At 39.8% G+C, this 18,025-nt stretch overlaps 1 protein-coding gene and 1 pseudogene across 1 annotated transcript in view; both read right to left on the bottom strand.

Moving 5' to 3' along the window:
- The window catches only part of LOC126154773 (coiled-coil domain-containing protein 40), a 241,992-nt gene that overhangs the window by 197,227 nt on the left and 26,740 nt on the right, over positions 1-18,025 (bottom strand). The gene's annotated exons all lie outside the window — the stretch shown is intronic.
- Positions 11,241-11,358, bottom strand: LOC126164127 (5S ribosomal RNA; annotated as a pseudogene).

Here is an 18,025-nt window from a genome sequence, read left to right as displayed (position 1 = left end):
TTTAACATAAAGTGATGCAATATGCCAAATTTCCTTGGCTATGTCCTTCTTCTCTAGTATCAGTTGTACTACAATTTGCTATGTAACACAACTCTTTCTTAGTTATAATTTTTGAGGGCTCTGCACACATATTTTTATTACAGATTGTGATTAACTGTCCTAACTGACTTTGTGAACTTAATTGTTATCATAGATTCACTAGCTTAGTGCTCACTGCCTTGCTCACATAGACTGTATGGTCTGCAGAGTTGTTTTTGGTTTTCTTAAATCAATTTTTTATGTTGTTCACTAATCACAACATCTTCTAGAGTTTGCATACTAATTAAGGCCATAGAAGCATGTTCTTTTCTGAATGTACTTCTCATCAAAAAGTGATTCTGATAGCTGCAGTCCAAAGGTTTTGTTAATCATTCCTTTGGGTTCTTATGATGATATTTCCACCCCCTAAGACATATTCCTTAACATCTAACTGAGAAGTGAAATACCAATTTTTATAGATTAAGCCCTAAAACTTTTTTAATATAACAAAATATATTCTTAAAACTTATGCTTTCACAAAGAAATATTTTCATAAAACATTTTACCTCCTATTTTGCCCCCTAGGGGTTGAGTTTCGAAAAAACCATGAAATGTGTATTTTTTAAAATTTCTGACAGAAAAGCCAAAACACAAATTTTCATAGATTTAGCTTCAAATATGCTTGCATAATGAAATATTTCTATAAAAACTTTCATCCCCTATTTCAACTCCCCTAGGGGTCGAATATCCAAAAGCACTGAAACATGCACTTTTTACTTGCAATCGGGAAGTCAAATACCAATTTTCACAGACATAGCTCTATATAGCTCTAAAAATACTACAGCAGTTCATTAATAATGAACTATTTTTAAAAAGTTTTTACACTCACTATTTGACTCCCATAAGCACTAAATTTCCAAAAATATATTTCTTTATTCTGACCAAGAAGCCATATAGCAATTTTCATAGGTCTAACTTCAAAACTGCCTTAATAGTGTGATGTTTCCAAACATTCTTTAATCTCCTATTTCACTTCCTTAGGGATGGAATATAGAAAAATACCTTCTAAAACAATGTCTATAGTATAAGATCAATGCCTTCTGTAAATTTTGAGTTTCTATCCTTAGTCCCCTCCCCCACAACCATGGATCTTGCCGCTGGTGGGAAGGCTTGTGTGCCTCAGCCATACAGATAGCCATACCATAGGTGCAAACACAACAGAGGGGTATCTATTGAGAGGCCAGACAAACATGTGGTTCCTGAAGAGGGGCAGCAGCCTCTTCAGTAGTTGCAGGGGCAACGGTCTGGATGACTGACTGATCTGGCCTTGTAAAATTAACCAAAATGACCTTATTGTGCTGGTATTGTGAATGGCTGAAAGCAATGGCAAACTACAGCCGTAATTTTTCCAGAGGGCACGCAGCTTTACTATATAGTTAAATGATGATGGTGTCCTCTTGGGTAAAATATTCCGGAGGTAAAATAGTCCCACATTCGGATCTCCGGGCTCTGGGCGGGGACTACTCAGGAGGATGTCGTTATCAGGAGAAAGAAAACTGGCATTCTACGGGTCAGAGTGTGGAATGTCAGACACCTTTATCAGGCAGGTAGGTTAGAAAATTAAAAAGGAAAATGGATACATTAAAGTCAGATATAGTGGAAATTAGTGAAGTTCGGTAGAAGGAGGAACAAGACTTCAGGTCAGGTGAATATAAAAACAAATAGGGGTAATGCAGGAGTAGATCTAATAATGAATAAAAAAATAGGGAGTGCGGGTAAGCTACTATTACGAACAGCATAGTGAATGCATTATTGTAGCCAAGATAGATACGAAGTCCACACCTACCACTGTAGTACAAGTTTATATGCCAACTAGCTCCGCAGATGATGAAGAGATTGAAGAAATGTATGATGCAATAAAAGAAATTATTCAGATAGTGAAGGGAGACAAAAATTTAATAGTCATGGGGGACTGGAATTCGACAATAGGAAAAGGAGGAGAAGTAAAAGTAGTAGGTGAATATGGAATGGGAGTAAGGAACAAAAGAGTATGCCACCTGGTAGAATTTTGCACATAGCATACTTAATCATCGCTAACACTTGATTTAAGAATCATGAAAGAAGATCGTATATGTGTAAGAGGCCTGGAGACACTGGAAGGTTTCAGATTTAGGAACCAGGTTTTAAATTGTAAGACATATCCAGGTCCAGATGTGGACCCCGGCCACAATTTATTGGTTATGAACTGCAGATTAAAACTGAAGAATCTGCAAAAAGGTGGCGTTTTAAGGAGATGGGACATGGATAAACTGGAAAAATGAGAGGTTGTAGAGAATTTCAGAGAAAACATTAGGGAACAATGGACAAGAGCAGAGGAAAGAAATACAGTAGAAGAAGAATGGGTAGCTTTGAGAGATGAAATAGTGAAGGCATCAGTGGATCAAGTAGATAAAAAGTCGAGGGCTAGCAGAAATCCTTGGGCAACAGAAGAGATATTGAATTTAATTGATGAAAGGTGAAAATATAAAAATGCAGTAAATGAAGCAGGAAAATAGGAATACAAACGTCTCAAAAATGAGATCGACAGGAAGTTCAAAATGGCTAAGCAGGGATGGCTAGAGGACAAATGTAAGGATGTAGAAGCTTATCTCACTAGGGGTAAGATAGATACTGCCTACAGGAAAATTAAAGAGACCTTTGGGGAGAAGAGAACCACTTGTATGAATATCAAGAGCTCAGATGGAAACCCGGTTCTAAGCAAAGAAGGGAAAGCAGAAAAGTGGAAGGAGTATATAGAGGGTCTATACAAGGGTGATGTACTTGGTAATATTATGGAAATGGAAGAGGACACAGATGAATATGAAAAGGGAGATATGCTACTGCGTGAAGAATTTGACAGAGCACTGAAAGATCTAAACCGAAACAAGGCCCCAGGAGCAGACAATATTCCATTAGAACTACTGATAGCCTTGTTAGAGCCAACCATGACAAAACTCTACCTTCTGGTGAGAAAGACGTATGAGACAGGCGAAATAGCCTCAGACTTGAAGACGAATATAATAATTCCAATCCCGAAGAATACAGGTGTTGACAGGTGTGAAAATTACAAAACTATCAGTTTAATAAGTCACTGCTGCAAAATACTGACACAAATTCTGTACAGACGAATGGAAAAACTCGTAGAAGCCGACCTCGAGGAAGATCACTTTGGATTCCGCAGAAATGTTGGAACACGTGAGGCAATACTGAACCAACAACTTACCTTAAAAGATATATTAAGGAAAGGCAAACCTACTTTTCTACCATTTTTAGACTTAGGGAAAGCTTTTGACAATGTTGACTGAAATACTCTCTTTCAAATTCTGAAGGTGACAGGGGTCAAATACTGGGAGCAAAAGGCTATTTGCAATTTGTACAGAAACCACATCATAATTATAAGAGTCAAGGGGCATGAAAGGGAAGCAGTGATTAGGAAGAGAGTCAGACAGAGTTGTAGCCTATCTGCAATGTTATTCAATCTGTATATTGAGCAAGCAGTGAAGGAAACAAAAGAAAAATTCAGAGTAGGAATTAAAATCCATGGAGAAGAAATAAACACTTTGAGGTTTGCTGATGACATTGTAAGTCTGTCAGAGACAGAAAAGGACCTGGAAGAGAAGTTGAACTGAATGGACAGTATATTGAAAGGAGGATATAAGATGTACATCAACAAAGGCAAAATGAGGATAATGGAATGTAGTCGAATTAAATCGGGTGATGCTGAGGGTATTAGATTAGGAAATGAGACACATAAAGTAGTAGATGGGTTTTGCTATTTGGGGAGCAAAATAACTGATGATGGTTGAAGTAGAGAGGATATAACATGTAGACTGGCAGTGGCAAGTAAAGCGTTTCTGAAGAAGAGAAATTTGTTAACATCGAGTATAGATTTAAGTGTCAGGAATTCATTTCTGAAAGTATTTGTATGGAGTGTAGCCATGTATGGAAGTGAAACATGGACAATAAATAGTTTAGGCAAGAAGAGAATAGAAGCTTTCAAAATGTGGCGCTACAGAATAATGCTGAAGATTAGATGGGTAGATCACATAACTAATGAGGAGGTACTGAACAGAATTGGGGAGAAGAGGAATTTGTGGCACAACTTGACTAGAAGGGATTGGTTGGTAGGACATGTTCTGAGGCATCAAGGGATCACTAATTTAATATTGGATAGAAGCGTGGAGGGTAAAAATCATAGAGGGAGACCGAGGGATGAATGCACTAACCAGATTCAGAAAGAGGTAGGTTGTGTTGCACTATTTACTCAGAGATGAGGAAGCTTGCACAGGATAATGTAGCATGGAGAGCTGCATCAAACCAGTCTCTGGACTGAAGATCATAACACAACAACATCCTTAGTGGTAGGGTGGGCAATGATGAGACAGTGAGTCAGTCAGTTGAAACATTGCCTTTTATATACATATATAAGGAGAGAGGTTACTGTAATGACAAATTTGTTCTAATTGAAGATGACTGAGTGCTCCAATGGCAGCAACAAGCAGTAATGCAGAGGACAGTTCTACAATTCCACTAGTGAGAGCGCTGCCACTGGGAAGTGTGGTCCGTCTGTCAACTTGATTTTGATGCATGCGCATAATACTCTCATATGTTGTGGAACACAGCAACTCGTCATCAGTCTTTGATGACTCACCTGAAGATGACTAGCAGGTGCCCAGCCAAATTATCGTGCAATGAATTAAACAACAAATGGCTGCAATCCCAATATTTGTCTGAAGAATACACTAAAATGTTCATCAATCAGGCATTGAAATATGCATGTTTATATACCACAGATGCATTTTACATTTTATTCACAAAAATATTGGCAATGACCTGAAGAGATCAGTTCTGTGTTAAGTGCATGGGCTTTAAAGTGACAGTGCACAACTGACCCCCTCAGATTTCACAACTAGTTCAGCCAACAAATAATTAGGTCATACACCAACCACAGTGATAGTGCATATAAAACTATCAGTGTGCTCGTAAATGGGTTTTCTCATTCTGTTCCAGGGTTTAACTGCAAATGAAATTTCTCAGATGGTATTAAGCCTTGAAATTAAAGTTTCTGTCCTGAATACAACTGTGTTTGTTACTTCTTGTTGAGAATTTTAGTTTCAGGATTGGTTGTCCTATTAAAAGAATAATAAAATACCTTTAGTAGACTACGAAGTTAGTATTGGGCTTGAGAGCAGCACTGTATCAGTAGTGCAGCATCAGCAGTGCAGCCAGTCCACTTACAGGAGTTAGGTCCAAAAGTGCATGTGCAGTTGTGGAAGGAGATGAGCAGGTGCAATAGAAGCAGCAAAGGACTGCAGCAGATGGTATCGGAGGTGAGCAGCATCTTGTCCGAGACTACGCATGTGGTACCGGTCACTCCACCTCATTGCTCTACAGTGCAAGTGGCCCATGAGGGGCAGCTTCGCATTGTGCATATTGTGGCAGACAGCATATAAATGTCACATTCTCAGCAAGGCTGGGAGCAGCAGCATTTAACAGCATATCTGGGCTCATTCATGTTGCACAGACTGCATTGTTCCATGTCCAATGGGGCAGTCAATGTAGCAGATGGTGTCTTCATGTAGGGGGTAGCATCTTCAAGTTGTGAGCAGCATCTTCAAGTCATAGAGGGCATCTTCACATTATGGACGGCATCTTCACATTGGAGGGGATGACATTGCAGCACATGGTAACCGGTCAAGAGAAGGAAATATCAGTCAAGCAGCAGGTGCTAAAGAAGGGAACTGAAAGTTCCAGCACACAATCCTGCTGAGAGGAACATGTGAGAATCGAGTAGACTTCACAGTACCTTTTCTAGCAAGAAACACACAACCATGATGGATTACCTATCTATGTTTGAAGATCTAATGAAAACCATAAAAAGTTTTGCAACTGGTTTCTTGATATATGAGGTCACAACAGGGAGAAGCCAGGGAATTTAATGGCAGAAAATGTAGACTTTCCTCCAGCCCACATGGTAACCAGTCAAGAGAAGGAAATTAGTCAAGCAGCGGATGTTAAGGACGGGAACTGAAAGAAAGAAAAGTCATGATACCATATATAAGACAATTAAATTAAACCAGTTGATGAAGTATTGGTCCAAATAAAAGAGAAGTCAAATGCTACTAATGAGAAAACTAAAAAAAAAAAGTTTGAATTGTATCATGGGCCATTTGAAGCAGCTGAGTGCACACATACCAGTGCCTATAGACTGGACTAACCAGTATCCAAGGTACCATTAGGTATCTGAAATACAACAGAGTATTATTTTCTTAAAATGTTTGTTTATGGTTAACTGTTGTATACTTATGCTGCATAACATGAATTGCATTGCTAGATAAATGTCAGAGTCTCAACTGAATCATTCTTGTGAGCAGTCAATTATAGCTGCATAACTCATTAGTTTGGCAACAGTTCTCATCCGGGCAGCAGCAGTTCAAGGGTACAGTGTTTCATTTGTGATTTGTAACAAGCTTCCAACACCAAGAAGAAACAAACAGTTTTATTTATTGTGTTCATTTCGGTCTAAAACCTTTGATTACTTGCATATTTGTGATTCTAGTTCCACAGCCACAGTTACAAGTTTTAATTATTGTACAGTATATATTTCCACAGTTATTTTTCTTTTTTTGTGACGAGAGGTTTTTTTTTCATGTGAGCAGTCAGTTTCAGTTGTAGAGCTCATTAGTTGGGCAGCAGCACCTCAGGGCACATCATTTTGTTTGTGAGCTCAGTGTTTTAATTACAGTTTATTCAAAAGTTCCTCCAATTTTAGCACAGATAGGGACTGCGATTGCTGCATTCAGATGTGAGCAGTTCCAGGTGGTACTGGCTTTGGACAAACAACTTGAAGCTGTCACCAATGGGCATCACTATGGGGGACTAAATGAGGGAATTCAGAGCACATCCAGTATGTACCATGTGTCCTCTAACTGTCCCACTACTGTTACCACCCCATGTATTGCCTGCATTGAGGATGACCCCTCACATGTGGTCAAGTGGGAGGTTGTTTCACGGCACAGTGTAGCATGCAAGGAAAGACTTTTCGGAGATCCAATTGAAGGGCCTCCCTGGTTTGTCTGACTAACAAGTTTTGGGCACTATCTGTAGCTGACAATGATTCTGAGTCACATGCAGCCACTCACACTGTTCCAGAGGAAGCCTCTCGGCCCCAAGATCTGGGATTTCACAAAGGTTGGGTTTGCTGGTAGCTGGGAACTCCAATGTCAGGCGTGTAATGGGGAACCTTAGGGATATGGGTGCTAAGAAGGGGAAGAAATCCAGTATGCACTCTGTGTGCAAACTGTGAGGAGTCGCTCCAGATATGGAATGTGTGCTTCTGCGTGCCATGAAGAGCAAAGGGTGCAGCCAGCTGCCAGTGGTGGCTCATGTCAGTACTATTATATATGTTGCTTTGGATAAGAAGAGATTCTCTCTGGTTTCATGTGGCTAGCTGAAGTGGCAAAGACTGCCAGTCTTGCTTGCAAGATAAAGGCAGAGCTCACCATCTGAAGCATTGTCAACAGGACCGACTGTCAATTCATAGTACAGAGCCGAGTAGAGGGTCTGAATCAGAGGCTCACATAGTTAATGTGGCCATGTAGGTTGATTCCTACACTTGCACCATGGGATGGTACGGTTTCAGGTCCTGCTTAAAAGGTCAGGTGTCCACTACACGCAGGAGGAAGCTACAGAAGTAGCGGGGCCTGTGTTGAATGGATTGGGCAGATTTTTAGGTTAGAGGGCCTCAAGAAAGAGCAGAAAGAGCTTCAATTTCAAAGGATGCAGGATGAACACAGGAAGAGGGTGGACACAGCAACTATCAATATTGTAGTTTTAAACTGTTAGAGCTGTGTTGGGAAAGAACTAGACCTCCAAGTGCTAAGAGAAAGCACTGAAGCTCAAATTGTTATAAATACTGAAAGCTGGGAAAAGCCAGAGATAAGTTCTACCAAATTTTTACAAAGGACATAACCATGTTCAGAAAGAAGGGATTAAGTACAGCATCTTTGTTCCTTTAGAAGTAGTTTATCTTGCAGTGAAATTGAAGTAGATAGCTCTTGTAAGGCAGTATGGACAGAGGTTACATTTGACAGCCAGAATAAATTAATAATTGGTTCCTTCCCATGTTCACAATGGATCAACAGAGACCATATCACTAATGTTGATTTTAGTAGGATTTTGAAATATATACTGTGTTCAAACATTATGAATTACCTTGAAGGTAATGTTTACTGATATGTAGTTAGCACGGGCTGGAAAAATATCATTCTTGCGAAACACAACTAGCTCTTTATTCCCACCAGGTAATGAGTGCTATCAACAGGGGATCTCAAATTAATCCCATATTTCTAGGTTTGCAGAAGGCTTTTGACACCATTCCTCAATGAGATTGCTAATCAAATTGTGTGACAGGATTCGTGATTTCCTGTTCAGAAATATCACAGTGCATAGTGATTGACAGAAAATCATAAAGAACAACAGAAGCGATATCCAGCATTTCCCCAAGGAAGAATTATACTCCCTCTGCTGTTCCTAACAATATAAACAATTTAGGAGACAATCTGAGGAGACTTCTTAGACTGTTTGCGGACATGCTGTCATTTATTATCTTGTAAAGTCATCTGATGTTCAAAACCAATTGTAAAATGAATTAAACAGATCTCATCCGCATGAGTACAAAAATAAATCCATTAAATTTCAGTTACATAATAAATCTCACAAATTTTGTCAGTCAGTTCGACTAAATACCTAGGAAATACTATTATGAACAACAGATTGGAATGAGTACATAGGTAATGTTGCGGGGAAGACAAACCAACATTTGTTTTAATGGTAGAATGCTTAAAAGATGAAATAGGTCCACTAAAGAGACTGGCTTGTTCATCATATTATCATGAAATAGGTGAGAGAGTGTCACAGATATGAAAAGCATGTTGGAATAGCAATCATTAAAATGAAGGAGTTCTTCACTGTAGTAAGATCTTTTCACAAAATTTCAATCACCAATTTTCTCCTCTGAATGAGAAAATATTTTATTGTCACCAACCTACATGTGGACAAAAGATCACCATAATAAAACAAGAGATACCAGAGCTCATACAGAAAGATTTAAATGTTCATTTTTCCCATGCACTGTTGGAGAGTGGAATGGCAGAGAAATAGTCAGAAGGTGGATCAAAGAATCCTCTGTCAGGCACTTAAGTGTGAATTGCAGAGTAATCAGATAGATGTAGATGCAGATGTAGGTGAAGAACAGGGAGTAACTTAAATACATTATTTTGAATTGAAAATATCTGTGGGTATTTTTGTCATGACTAAAATTTTGGGTAGATTTCATTACTGATGTATATAAGGGTGTGCACTGGTGGTTGTTGTTGTTGTGGTCTTCAGTCCTGAGACTGGTTTGATGCAGCTCTCCATGCTACTCTATCCTGTGCAAGCTTCTTCATCTCCCAGTACCTACTGCAACCTACATCCTTCTGAATCTGCTTAGTGTATTCATCTCTTGGTCTCCCTCTACGATTTTTACCCTCCACGCTGCCCTACAATACTAAATTAGTGATCCCTTGATGCCTCAGAACATGTCCTACCAACCGATCCCTTCTTCTGGTCAAGTTGTGCCACAAACTTCTCTTCTCCCCAATCCTATTCAATACTTCCTCATTAGTTATGTGATCTACCCATCTAATCTTCAGCATTCTTCTGTAACACCACATTTCGAAAGCTTCTGTTCTCTTCTTGTCCAAACTATTTATCATCCATGTTTCACTTCCATACATGGCTACACTCAATACAAATACTTTTAGAAATGAATTCCTGACACTTAAATCTATACTCGATGTTAACAAATTTCTCTTCTTCAGAAACGCTTTCCTTGCCATTGCCAGTCTACATTTTATATCCTCTCTACTTCAACCATCATCAGTTATTTTGCTCTCCAAATAGCAAAACTCCTTTACTACTTTAAGTGTCTCATTTCCTAATCTAATTCCCTCAGCATCACCAACTTAATTCGACTACATTCCATTATCCTCGTTTTGCTTTTGTTGATGTTCATCTGATATCCTCCTTTAAAGACACTGTCCATTCCATTCAACTGCTCTTCCAAGTCTGGTGGTAAGGTTTGTTAAAATGATACTAATGCGCAAGTGTGACATGAGGAATGGCATCTGTAACTTGAGTTTGGTATGCTGGAGTTAGATTTATACTGGTATTTTAATAATGTCGATAGTAGCAGGGGTATATTGTTGATTTTCTTGAATCCATATCAGTAACCAGATTTAAATGTTCAAGAGTTTCTTCTAGCAGAGTTGTGATTATCCCATGATCTGGGGTTAGAATAAAATTTTGTTGTTTATTTACATGGGTATCAGTCAGGAATTTATTTATTTATATCATGTTTAAATAGTATCGTAGGTACATGTGGGATACAACTTACTAATCATAATAATTCTGATGTGGTATGTTAAAGAATATATACTGGGGTTGTCAAGGGAGTGTGTAAATCATTTAAAAGCTGCATTTATTTGTGTTGCCTTGATGAATCTCTTTGGAGAACTAATTAAAATGGACACAAGGTGAACCAGGGAAGGGTTTGAAATAGCCTATCACTGGGTAGTCATGGGTCAAGACAGTAAACAATAACTCAATGGGATTGTTTGTTTGGATATTTGATAGGATATTGTTTGGCTCGTGAAAGGCTGGACTGCTGCCAGTACACAGAGGTGAAGGTAGCAGCCACAATTCTGAAGCCTGTGCATGGCTGACTGTACACAAAGGCAAGTGGAAGAGTTACAACCACACTGATGAATCCTGGGCTCAAAGAGTCTGGTCACAATTATCTGGCATCATCATAGGATAACATAAAAGATCAAAACTGGCATACAATTACAGTAAAGTTTTGCATGTGAGATTGTGTGTGTTGAGTGCAAAAATTTAAAAGTCTCTTTTAATGATGAAATTCCATCAGTTGAACTACATAGCACTCCGTCATCAGGCCACAAGTGGCCCATCGGGACCATCCGACCGCCGTGTCATCCTCAGCTGAGGATGCGGATAGGAGGGGCGTGTGGTCAGCACACCGCTCTCCCGGTCGTTACGATGGTTTTCTTTGACCGGAGCCGCTACTATTCAGTTGAGTAGCTACTCAATTGGTATCACGAGGCTGAGTGCACCCCGAAAAATGGAAACAGCGCGTGGCGGCCCGGATGGTCACCCATCCAAGTGCTGGCCACACCCGACAGTGCTTAACTTCGGTGATCTGACGGGAACCGGTGTATCCACTGCGGCAAGGCCGTTGCCAGTTGAACTACATAGCAGATATAAAATTCAAAGTTGTTAAAGTATTCATTTTAATAAGTTATATTATTAAAGATTTATTTTAATACATAATGCTAACAATTTGTCTAGTTTACATGAATTTATTATGTTTAAGTCTATGTTCATATTTATGTATGTTTTCTGCACTCTGTTTATGCAGATTCCTTCATCACAAAATTGTCACACTATTTTTGGCACTAGCAGTGTGCTCGATACAAACACAACGGAACCTTGTGCTACTCCATGTTGTCATTAACAAAGTAGCTGCAATATGAAATGGAGGTGTGTGACATCACAAGAAACCAGATTGTGGCATGAGAGACAGTGGTGTGTATTTCAATAGCTTGGCCAGCTGGCCATGGTGAGTATGTGAAGGATTATGGTAGACCCGATGCCACAACAACTCGATGATGGGTGCAAGTTGTCTGAAGGGGAAAGAGAAGACATAATGGCAACTAAGATGAATGAACTGAAAGATGAATATTATATATTTTCAACAAAGTAACATTACAGACCCTACGAATATCATACAAGAAAACCAAGTTCACCAGAAAAAACTTGCTGATTGGACGAGTTCATTGCAACTTCAAGCATGATGAAACATGGCTCCTACACGGAAGCTAAGATCCATAACACCTTGATTGTTCAATAATTTATTTCATGCCCTATGGTAAGCTTGATTTAGTGAAGTTTAAGAAAGATAATTTGGCAGAAAGTTTTAATGACTGACAAGATAGTTTGTTTGGAGAACAAACTATCTTCTCAAATTACGAACATAGTTACAGAGTGTGCACGGCAAATAGAATCTTTAGCAATGAAAGTGTCAAAGGATCTGGAGACATTCAGTAATGATGTTTATGCTGATTCATTCATTGCGTCAGAAAGTGAAACAGCTGAAATAATCTCGTGTTATTTGTTGCTAGTTACATTAACAAATTGTATAATCATGATGAAAAACTTACAAACCATGTAAAATAAATTGATCACTTGGCAACTGCTGAGTGACAAGCCTGCAGATCATTTCAGAACAAGTAACTGCATTGTATGAAAGACACAGACAAAAAGATTACTGATTTTTCTAAAATACTGCACAAGATTTATAAAAATTTCAAAAATGGTTGCAAAGCAGGTTCCTATCACTTCAGTAGAGGTGGCGTTTATTGTGTGTAAGCAATTTTGTAGATTCAAACCTCAGGGTCTGATACATACAGAAGCATTTATTACATCTACATACAATACTCTGCACCACTGTATGGTGCATGGCAGGGGATACCCTTTAGCACAACTAGTTGTGGCCTTACCTGTTCCACTCACAGATAGAGCAAGGGAAAAATGGCTGTCTGTATGGCTGCATATGAGCCCTAATTTCTCATATCTTATCTTATGTTCTCTACACAAAATGTAAGTTGGCAGCAGTAGGATCATTCTACAGTTAGCTTCAAATGCTGGTTCTCTGAACTTTCTCAGTAGTGTTCTTTGAAATGAATTTCTTCCCTCCAGGGATTCTCATTTGAGTTCCCGAAGCATATATGTAACAGTTGCATGCTGATCCAACCTACCAGTAACAAATCCAGCAGCTCGCCTCTGAATTGCTTCAATGTTTTCTTTCAATCCAACATGGTGCAGATCCCAACCACTTAAGCAGTACTTTGCAAATGAACCACACTTTTCTAAAATTCTCCCAATAAACCAAAGTCAACCATTTGCCTTCCCTACCACAATCCTCAAAGAATTGTTCCATTTCATATCGCTTTGCAATGTTCATCATCATTTAAGACTGATTATGCCTTTCAGCGTTCAGTGTGGAGCATGGTCCCCCTTATAAAATTCCTCCATGATCCCCTATTCAGTGCTAACATTGGTGCCTCTTCTGATGTTAAGCCTATTACTTCAAAATCATTCTTAACCGAATCCAGGTACCTTCTCCTTGGTCTACCCCGACTCCTCCTACCCTCTACTGCTGAACCCATGAGCCTCCTGGGTAACCTTGCTTCTCCCATGCATGTAACATGACCCCACCATCTCAGCCTGTGTGCCCTGACTGCTACATCTATAGAGTTCATTCCCAGTTTTTCTTTGATTTCCTCATTGTGGACACCCTCCTGCCATTGTTCCCATCTACTAGTACCTGCAATCATCCTAGCTACTTTCATATCTGTAACCTCAACCTTGTTGATAAGGTAACCTGAATCCACCCGGCTTTCGCTCTCATACAACAAAGTTGGTCGAAAGATTGAACGGTGCACAGATAACTTAGTCTTGGTACTGGCTTCCTCCTTGCAGAAGAGAGTAGATCGTAGCTGAGCACTCACTGCATTAGCTTTGCTACACCTCGCTTCCAGTTCTTTCACTATGTTGCCATCCTGTGAGAATATGCATCCTAAGTACTTGAAACCGTCCACCTGTTCTAACTTTGTTCCTCCTATTTGGCACTCAATCCGTTTACATCTATTTCCCACTGACATTACTTTCGTTTTGGAGATGCTAATCTTCATACCATAGTCCTTACATTTCTGATCTAGCTCTGAAATATTACTTTGCAAACTTTCAATCGAATCTGCCATCACAACTAAGTCATCTACATATACGAGACTGCTTATTTTGTGTTCACATATCTTACTCTCACCCAGCCAGTCTATTGTTTTCAACATATGATCCATAAATAATATGAACAACAGTGGAGACAGGTTGCTGCCTTGTCTTACCCCTGAAACTACTCTGAACCATGAACTCAATTTACCGTCAACTCTAACTGCTGCCTGACTATCTATGTAAAGACCTTTAATGGTGAGCAAAAGTTTGCCTCCTATTCCATAATCTCATAGAACAGACAATAACTTCCTCCTAGGAACCTGGTCATATGCCTTTTCTAGATCTATAAAGCATAGATAAAATTCCCTGTTCCACTCATAACACTTCTCCATTATTTGCCATAAGCTAAAGATCTGGTCCTGACAACCTCTAAGAGGCCTAAACCCACACTGATTTTCATCCAATTTGTCCTCAACTAACACTTACACTTTCCTTTCAACAATACCTGAGAAGCTTTTACCCACAACGCTGATTAAAGAGATACCTCTGTAGTTGTTACAATCTTTTCTGTTTCCATGTTTAAAGCTTGGTGTGATTACTGCTTTTGTCCAGTCTGATGGAACCTGTACCGACTCCCACGCCATTTCAATTATCCTGTGTAGCCATTTAAGACCTGACATTGCACTGTATTTTTTGAGTTCTGACTTAATTTCATCCACCCCAGCTGCTTTATTGCACTGCAATCTATTGACCATTTTCTCCACTTCCTCAAATGTGATCCTATTTCCATCATCATTCCTATCCCATTGTACATCGAAATCTGAAACATTACTGATCATATTTTCACCTACATTGAGCAACTCTTCAAAATATTCCCTCCATCTGCCCAAGGCATCAACAGGATTCACCAGCAGTTTTCCTGACCTGTCCAAAATACTTGTCATTTCCTTCTTACCTCCCTTTCGAAGACTGCTAATTACACTCCAGAATGGTTTTCCAGCAGCTTGACCCAAAGTCTCCAACCTGCTTCCAAAGTCTTCCCAATATTTCTTCTTGGTTGCTGCAATTATCTGTTTGGCTTTGTTTCTTTCTTCAACATAACTTTCTCTGTCTACCTGAGTTCTAGTATGTAGCCATTTTTGATATGCCTTCTTTTTCCTTTTACAGGCTGCCTTGACTATGTCATTCCACCAAGCTGTTTGCTTCATCCTACCTTTACACACTACTGTTCCAAGACATTCTTTAGCCACTTCTAGTAATGTGTCCCTGTACCTTGTCCATTCCTTTTCCAATGACTGTAATTGACTACATTCAACTAACTGGTACCTTTCTGAGATCACTGTTATGTACTTCCGCCTGATTTCCTTACCCTGAAGTTTCTCCACTCTTATCCTCCTACATATGGACCTGACCTCCTGCACTTTTGGCCTCACAATCCCAATTTCACTGTAGATTAAATAGTGATCAGTGTCATCAAAGAATCCCCTGAATACACGTATGTCCCTCACAGCCTTCCTGAATTCCTGATCTGTTATTATATAGTCAATGACAGATCTGGTTCCCCTGCCTTCCCAAGTATACCGGTGAATGTTCTTATATTAAAAAAAAGAGTTTGTGATTACTAAGCCCATACTGGCACAGAATCCAAGAGTTGTTTCCCGTTCCTGTTGGCCTCCATATCCTCTCCAAATTTACCCATAACCTTTTCATACCCTTCTGTTCGATTTCCAATCCTGGCATTAAAATCACCCATGAGCAGAACACTGTCCTTGTCCTTTACTCTAACAACTACATTACTGAGTGCGTCATAAAAACTATCCATCTTATCTTGATCCGTCCCTTCACAATGCGAATATACTGACACAATCCTAATTTTATTGCTAGACAATGTCAAATCTATCCACATCAGTCGTTCATATACATACCTTATTGCAACTACTCTGGGTTCCATTTCTTTCCTGATGTAAAGCCCTACACCCCATTGTGCTATTCCTGCTTTGACTCCTGACAGGTAGACCTTGTATTCTCCCATTTTCTCTTCTTTCTCACCCCTTACCCTAATGTCACTAACAGCTAAAACGTTCAACCCCATCTTACTTTCAGCCTCTGCCAACTCTACCTTCTTCCTAGAGTAGCCCCCATTGATATTAATAGCTCCCCATCTCGTTACCATTCATTTGCCGAGTCATATCTTAGGAGTCCCTGGTTTGTCAATTAGAGGTGGGACTCCGTCACCTCCAAAGGTCCAAGGCATTTTGCTCTGATTGTTGCCAGCATCATATTTAAAGTACCAGTGAATCAGGTTGCTAGCCTTACTTGCCCCGAATCCCATTGAGTTTTGTCCCTAACAGTTGAGGGACTAACCGGTGGATTTGGTAGTCTTTGCCGTCTGAGCACAAAGGTGACCACGACTCAGAATATGTCTGAGATGCCCAGCCTTATTCCAAAGTAACTGGTATCCCGACTATCAGGACCACACACTTGGCCACTCATACGTTGCCCATGGTTCATGAACTAGGATATGACGACAGGAACCCACACCATGAACCACCATGGTGCAATGTTATGTCCAGATATTTAAACGACGTGACTGTGTCAATAAGGAGACTTCTAATCCAACATCTGAACATTACCAGTTTCCCACCGCCACACCTTCACCTGCACACGTTAGGCAATAAATTCTGCCTGACTCATGTAGTACTATCACCGTCAGAGGGTGGTACGGGACCACGAGTCCCACCGCCACACCTCCAAAGTGAATTGCAGTGACGCAGTCACTGCACAGTGGAAATTTACTGGCTCACCAACACAGTTAGACCGCAATAGACCGGTGATGCTGTATTGTAACCTATCACCATTTTTCCTACTCATACACATTAACTTCTACATCACGATCCAGCTGCCATTTGTCACACCAACTAGAAATTTTGTCTAGGTCATCTTGTATCAACATACGGTCACTTATCTTTGACACCTTTCTGTACAACACAGCATTATCAGTGAACAATCACAGACTGCTGCCCACCCTTTCAGCCATATCATTTATGTATATGGAAAATAACAATGGTTCTATCACAGTTCCTTGGGGCACTACTGATATTACCCCTGTCTCAGATGAAAACTTTCCATTGAGGACAACAAACTGCGTTTTATTACTGAAGAAGTCTTCGTGCCAGTCACCTATCTGGGAGCCTATTCTGTATGCACATACCTTTGTTAACAGTCTGCAGTGGGGTACTGTGTCAAATGCTTTTTGGAAATCTACAAATATGGAATCTGCCTGTTGCCTTCAGCCATAGTTTGCAGTATATCATGTGAAAAAATAATCTTGACTGACGATGTGTTAGCTGAATCCTGGAGTCAAAAGGTAGAAACTGCTTTTATTAGTGGTCATGTGATAGGAGATGCTGCCAAATGGGCCCAGGAAGTCACAGGAACATGTACTGAGATGCGTGAGTTTTGAGAAAAGTTTTTGCAAAAGTGTTCATCACAAGAAGCACAACAGGAGTTGTGTTGGATTTCTGAAGTAGGGATGCTTAGGATCGATGAAAATTTTCTGTGAATATTGGTGGTCCAAACTAAATTATTTAGACAAGTTAACAGATAACTGTCCTAGTACAAAAACTTCTATTTGATGTGAGTCATGTTTTGCTTATCAGCACCCACTGGTGGTTATGAGTAATGTGTAGGGTTTTTTAGAGTGAGTTGAATGTTTACTAGGAAGCAATTGCACAAAAGATGAGTGCCAAGTTTGTTCAAATAGGGAAGGCATGGAATGGCACCTTAGGCTGGTGTGCGTGGGTGGAAGGGGGGATCGGGCTGCACATTAGTCAAGATCAGCACTGCAGAGTACTGGACGTGAAGGTGAAATTCAACAAGATTCTCGAAATTATCATTCTGATAATGAGACCATCCATTAAACTAGAGGCAGTCTCAGCTAAGGATCAAGCAAAGACAAAGTCATTATAAGTCTTACAATGTTCAAGAGTAGCAAATATAAGAATAGGAGCAGAAGCTGGAGTAACGTCTCATATAACAGAAGAGGTTGACATTACACAATGATGGAAGGAAGCAGGAGTTGTTCACGATGCAGTAGGTGTGTACCAGATGAAATTTT

The sequence above is a fragment of the Schistocerca cancellata genome, chromosome 2 (genome assembly GCF_023864275.1).
Source record: "Schistocerca cancellata isolate TAMUIC-IGC-003103 chromosome 2, iqSchCanc2.1, whole genome shotgun sequence".
In the NCBI taxonomy this organism is placed as follows: Eukaryota; Metazoa; Arthropoda; class Insecta; order Orthoptera; family Acrididae; genus Schistocerca; species Schistocerca cancellata.
The sequence above is the reverse complement of the archived record's forward strand: the minus strand, read 5'-3'. Positions and strand labels throughout refer to the sequence as shown.